Here is a 7037-nt window from a genome sequence, read left to right as displayed (position 1 = left end):
ACTACATTCCTAAAGAAAATATTGTACTTTTTACTTCATACATTTTCCCTGACACCCAAAAGTACTTGTTACATTTTGAATGCTTAGCAGAACAGGAAATTGTGAAATTCACACACTTATCAAGAGAACACATGGTAATCCCTACTGCCTATGTTCTGCCGGACTCACTCAACACAAATGCATCTTCTGTAAATAATCTCTGAGTGTTGGAGTGTGCCCCTGGCTCTATCCATACATTTTAAAAACAAGAAAATGGTCACGTCTGGTTTGCTTAATATAAGCAATTTGAAATGATTTATACTTTTACTTTTGATACTTAAGTATATTTAAAACCAAATACTTTTACACTTTTACTCAAGTAGTAATTTTACTGGGTGACTTTCACTTTTACTTGAGTAAATTTCTATTCAGGTGTCTTTACTTTTACTCAAGTATGACAATTGGGTACTTTTTCCACCACTGCTACACCGGCTCTGATGCTTGTCGAATGTGGCAGGGATTGCAAACTATTACAGACTGCAAAGGGAAACACAGCTGCGAGCTGCCCAGTGACGCAAGTCTACCAGATGAGCTAAATGCCTTTTATGCTCGCTTCGAGGCAAGCAACACAGAAGCATGCATGAGATCACCAGTTGTTCCAGACGACTGTGTGATCACGCTCTCCATAGCCGATGTGAGCAAGATCTTTTAAACAGGTCAACATTCACAAGGCCGCAGGGCCAGACGGATTACCAGGGTGTGTACCCAGAGCATGCGTGGACCAACTGTCAAGTATCTTCACTGACATTTTCAACCTCTCCCTGACAGAGTCTGTAATACCTACATGTTTCAAGCAGACCACCATAATCCCTATGCCCAAGAATGCGAAGGTAACCTGTCTAAATGACTATTCCGCCCCTATTTACAGCCACTATGCTATCAGTTGGCCTGCACGTGACATTATAATTAATAGTGCTTATTGCTAAATGGCACAGCAGCCTGATAATATGACCCAATATGTTGGCTCGTTTACGGAGGGGGAAATTATATTTTAGATAGTATCAGCATCATTTTCCCCCCAGCAGTTACCAGAACTGATTGTCTCACAGTTGTTATAAAAATATTACATGCAGAGTGAAGAGGTGAAGAGTAGAAAAGTTAGAATAATGGTTTAAAACAGAAGTTTGGCGGTGACTTTCTGAATTGTTAAAGTGGGTTGCACCAACAGGCTTAAAATTAATCTAGGTTTAAAGTGAAAACTAAATTTAGATTAGAGGAAGGATTTAATTTAACTAGGATTAATTTAAAACAATGTTTAAAATTGGGTGCAACAAGATTAATAGATGAACCTTGATTTAAACCAGTTTGAGTTAATCCGTGTTGGTGCAACATGGATTAGAAAAACAGTTTAAAGTAATACAGAAATTATTGGTATTTCAGTTGTAGTTGAGATACAGTGGGGTCCCCTTGATAAAGATGAGCAAAACAGACTGTATAAAATAAATACAAATACTGAGAAATATTACATTATGTTATGCTCAGAGAAAGAGATCTTTTTCTTCTTCAAATCAAATTGTATTTGTCACATGCGCCGAATACAACAGGTGTAGACCTCACAGTGAAATGCTGACTGACCAGCCCTTAATCAACAATGCACTTTTAAGAAAACCCCCCCCCCCCAAAAAAAAAAAGAATAAGTAAGAAATAAGAATAACAAATAATTAAAGAGCAGCAGTAAATAACAATAGCTAGGTTATATACAGGGGGTACCGGTACAGAGTCAATGTGCGGGGGCACCGGTGTCGAGGTAATTGAGGTAATATGTACATGTAGGTAGAGTTATTAAAGTGACTATGCATAGATGATAACAACAGAGAGTAACAGCGGCATGGGGGGGGGGGGGGGGGGGGCAATGCAAGTAGCCTGGGTAGCCATTTGATTAGCTGTTCAGGAGCCTTATGGCTTGGGGGTAGAATCTGTTCAGAAGCCTCTGGAAACCTAGACTTGGTGCTCCGGTACAGCTTGCCGTGTGGTAGCAGAGAGAACAGTCTGACTAGGGTGGCTGGAGTCTTTGACCATTTCTAGGGCCTTCCTCTGACACTGCCTGGTATTGAGGTCCAGGATTTAAAAAAATAAAATCTACAAAATATAGGTGTCCAAATGATTCCATCCCATCTAAGACCCTCCCCTTGCGAGGATAACGACACGGAGCTTTTATCTCAAATGTTTAATGAGATTGGAGAACACATTGGGAGGGATCTTAGATCATTCCTCCATAGAGATTCTTTCCAGATCCTTGATATCCTTCGTCTGAGCTAATGGACTGCCCTCTTCAAGAGATGGCCATTGCAAACTGTTGATTTTGTGGTCAATTAACCTTTTCTTTGTGGTTTGATGTGTGCTTGGGGTTGTTGTCTTGCTGGAAGATCCACTTGTGGACAAATTTCTTAGCTAAAATGCCCTGGTACTTGGTAAAGTTCATGATTCTTCATGATGCTGTTGATTTTTAACGAGACCCCTACGACCAGTGGAAGCAAAATAGCCCCTTAACATCAAATATCCCCCACCATATTTTTATAGTAGGGATGAGGTATTTTCTGCCTATGCATTGTTTTTTCAAAGGCCAAACCGACCATTGGTATGCGTGGCCAAAAGACCTCTGTTTTCGTGTCATATGACCATAGCGCTGGTTTCAAGTGCCAATGTCATTTAGCAAACTCCAGGCAGTGCTATGGTACAGATGACATGAAAATAGAGGTAATTGGCCACGCACACCAATGGTGAGTTTGTCCTTTGAAGGAACAATGTATATGCAGAAAATACCTAATATTAATTGGAACAAATGATCAGTAAATTCACCAGAAACAACCTTTTCACAGCCATTTCTTAAAAATAAAAAATCTCCTGGGGGGGCATGACCCCGGGTGTTGAACCCCCCCAATATATCAACACAAAGTTACACTATTGGAATCACTGATGCATTTTGTTCATGTTTTATGATAATCTTGGGTATATTAATTCATTTTCTGATAAGTTCAATACATTTAGTTGATTTCATACTAAGTGCAATGAAAACATTTCAGGATTCTGTGATTCCGTCTGCAACGCGGATTTCATAGGGTTCTACTTTTAACAGTTTTAAATGGTTAAACGTAGTCCTTGTGCATAGAGTTGTATGTTTTAAAGCGAAAAGTCTGAGTCTCAGCATCACTCCGTGTTACCGTGGAATTGCCCAGACGTGACAATCTTGTCACAGAACAATCAAAGCAAAGTGACCATTGATTGTAAAGACAGAAAGAGACTTTAAAAGCCGTTCTGTCGCATAGCTTGAGTTCTTTTGGTTCTTGTTTTCAATCTCAATCATCAGAAGAGGATAAGTAATGACCTCCTGCATGGATTATGGGGCCATCTTCTTCCTCCTCCGCTGGGTGCCATTCGGATAGCGGTTGACACTTCACCCCATAGAGTGCTAAAGATGTGCTTCTCATTCGAAAATACCTTCAGCCAATTGCAAATCGACCGAGTTCTTTCAATCTTTCAAGGTTTTCTCAGTCTGAGCTCAATTTAATTTGCTGCTCTCACTTCCATTGGAGGCTAAAGATTGAGCAGGATATTGCAGTGACTTTGTAAGGCTGGTTTCCCCTGAGGCAATTTAGCGCAGACCTGCAGTCTATCGCTCTCTGTGTCTCTGTGTGTGGGTGGGTGTGTCTGTTCTACTCTGAATATGTTTGGCAATCTGCATTGTCTGTTGGAAATGAGATCTGTTGGAGGGTCACTGACACACCCACACAATAACAGACAGAAGAAACAGCACATCAAGAGCTGTGTGTTGTATTGACATGATTGATCATATCTGGGCAGAGCAAGGTAGCGTTGCCCCCAGCCAGTAGCTCTGAATAAAGACTGAGGAAGAAACTCAAATAATATCTGCCGTTATGCTGTTTCATAAAAAAATCTCTGTCAGAGGGACAGTGGCAGGATGACTGACAACTTTAACAAAGGAACTATGTAGTGAAAAGGATGAAAACCGTCAAGACAGCCTAAGGTCATAGTTCATTTTAGGCCGCGTTAATTCATTTGTTTTCTTTGATGTACTTATTTGATGCAGCCAAAGTAGATAAGACTTCAATTGAATAACTTAACAATGCTACCAAACCTACATCATTTAGTTGTACCCCTATGAACTAACTACATTTCTCTCTCTCTGTTTTTCACTGGTTAGGTTGGTGGATCATGATAGGATGCAGCGGTGTCCTACCCAACCCAGGAGATGAACAATGCCTTCCACATGTGTGGATTTTTCTCCACCATAGCCTTCTTCATGTGCACACACACACACACACACACAGAGAAGGTATCAGTACCGGCCAGGGCAGGCACCCAGACCAGAGAGTTTTTCTGTTTTTCAATGATCAATACAATATCTAATAACTAGGTGCGAAGGCGAATTTTTTTTGTATTAGCATTACTTTAAATAATAGGTATATACAATCCTGTACTCTGGTTGTGTACATTGCTGTTTTCACCTAACTCTGCTCCTAATCCACCACGGCTCTCGTGTTCTTGCCCCCACCCTCCCTATTCTGAAACTTGCATGTTCGGAACGAGGTACCTCTGTTAGTATCTCTATCAGTACTCACAAGAGAACACAGAGGACACAATTTAGCCACCTCATCCAGTAGATATCGGTTAGGTTTGACACAATCCACCACAACTGTCTCAATAAGGAAATGTAACAAAGTTGGGCTACATAATGCAAGCCCCAACTCAATCACTGAGCTCTCACTATATCCACTCTGTGTGCATGTTGTGACGGCTCCCTTATTAAGAAGTAAAATTAAAAAAAATTGATCAAGTATAACCACATTTGGTTATTGGTTCTGGCTCTCATTTGTTAACTCAGAATATCTACCACAAGGGACAGCTATGGAGAGGGCTGCATTGGCAAGACAGGTTTGTTTGTCTTGATATCCATAATGGTTCTATGTCAAGGATATTTGTGTGTGTGTTTTTGTGTAGTTTTTTGTTATTTTACGTTGTGTGTCTCTGCTGTGACTCTGCAGGAGCTCGTCTATGGCTGTTCATTGGTTTCATGATGATGTTTGGTTCCCTCATCGATTTCATCTGGATCCTGTGGGGAGGATATGTGGTTCCTAGTGAGTCTGATGGCTTTCCATTTCTCTCTCCCTCTCTTTCTACATGGTTCTTTTATAGTACAGCCGAAATGACCTTCCTAGTAGTAGTAGAAGTGGAGGCGGTAGTAGTAGTGGTAGTAGTAGAGATGGTAGTAGTAGTGGTAGTAGTAGTAGTAGAAGTGGAGGCGGTAGTAGTAGTGGTAGTAGTAGAGATGGTAGTAGTAGTAGTAGGAGGTGGTAGTAGTGGTGGTAGTAGAGGTGGTAGTAGTAGTAGTAGAGGTGGTAGTAGTAGTAGAGGTGGTAGTAGTAGTAGTAGAGGTGGTAGTAGTAGTAGAGGTGGTAGTAGTGGTAGTAGTAGTAGTAGTAGAGGTGGTAGTAGTAGTAGAGGTGGTAGTAGTAGAGGTGGTAGTAGTAGTGGAGGTGGTAGTAGTGGAGGTGGTAGTAGTGGAGGTGGTAGTGGTAGTAGTAGTAGAGGTGGTAGTAGTGGAGGTGGTAGTACTATAGATGGTAGTAGTAGTAGTAGTAGTAGTAGTAGTAGTAGTAGAGATGGTAGTAGTAGTAGTAGAGGTGGTAGTGGTAGTAGTAGTAGAGGTGGTAGTAGTGATGGTGGTAGTACTATAGATGGTAGTGGTAGTAGTAGTAGAGGTGGTAGTAGTGATGGTGGTAGTACTATTGATGGTAGTAGTAGTGGTAGTGGTAGTAGTAGTAGTAGAGGTGGTAGTAGTAGTAGTAGTAGAGGTGGTAGTAGTGGTAGAGGTGGTAGTAGTAGTAGTAGTAGAGGTGGTAGTAGTGGAGGTGGTAGTAGTAGAGGTGGTAGTAGTAGTAGTAGTAGAGGTGGTAGTAGTGGAGGTGGTAGTAGTGGAGGTGGTAGTAGTAGAGGTGGTAGTAGTGGAGGTGGTAGTAGTAGAGGTGGTAGTAGTGGAGGTAGTAGTAGTAGAGGTGGTAGTGGTAGAGGTAGTAGTAGTAGAGGTGGTAGTAGTGGAGGTGGTAGTAGTAGAGGTGGTAGTAGTAGTAGTAGTAGAGGTGGTAGTAGTGGAGGTGGTAGTAGTGGAGGTGGTAGTAGTAGAGGTGGTAGTAGTGGAGGTGGTAGTAGTAGAGGTGGTAGTAGTGGTGGTAGTAGTAGTAGAGGTGGTAGTAGTAGAGGTGGTAGTAGTAGAGGTGGTAGTAGTGGAGGTGGTAGTAGTAGTAGTAGTAGTGGAGGTGGTAGTAGTAGTAGAGGTAGTAGTAGTGACGGTGGTAGTACTATAGATGGAAGTAGTACCGGAGTTGGCAGTTGTTGAGGTGCTAGTAGTACAGGAGGTATCACCTCTTATCAATGCCTGCCACATGTGACCGCTTGCCTGCCCAACTCACGGCTGTCCTGGTGCCTGGTACCAGACTGTGTCTCTTCTCCTCCCAGAGGATCCCTGATGGCTAACAATAACACATCCTGACGTAATGCAAATGTTAAACATTACCCATCTCTCCCTCTGACTTAAATAAGTATTGTAATGACCTGACTAGATAATAAAGGAACAATTGTCCAGACAGAGGATTGAGTTTACGAATTGACAGTTTATTAACCCAACTTTACACAGGCTACTGTTTGGCCGTAGTCCACGCCAAATAAATGACAGATAACCCACAAGCCAACCGTGACCTTCTCTTGTGAAGGCCAGACGTAAGAGAGAGAGAACAAAGGCTAAACCTGGTCTTAACTTCCAATGCTCCATCCCCCTGCCCAACCCCCCTCCACGCCACTCCGCCAACCGCCACGATGCCCGGCATCAGAACATTCCAGGCATTCCCGTGATTGGCAGATAGCAAGTTGATTGACATGTCGGACCCCGCGAACACTGGGTACTGGTAAGTACAACACAACCACCTCCTAGCCTAACATAACACACAGCTGTCTGTGCGGGTCTCTACAGTATATTTCATATT

This window comes from Salvelinus namaycush, chromosome 13, assembly GCF_016432855.1.
Source record: "Salvelinus namaycush isolate Seneca chromosome 13, SaNama_1.0, whole genome shotgun sequence".
Lineage (NCBI taxonomy): Eukaryota > Metazoa > Chordata > Actinopteri > Salmoniformes > Salmonidae > Salvelinus > Salvelinus namaycush.
Note: the sequence above shows the minus strand (reverse complement) of the source record.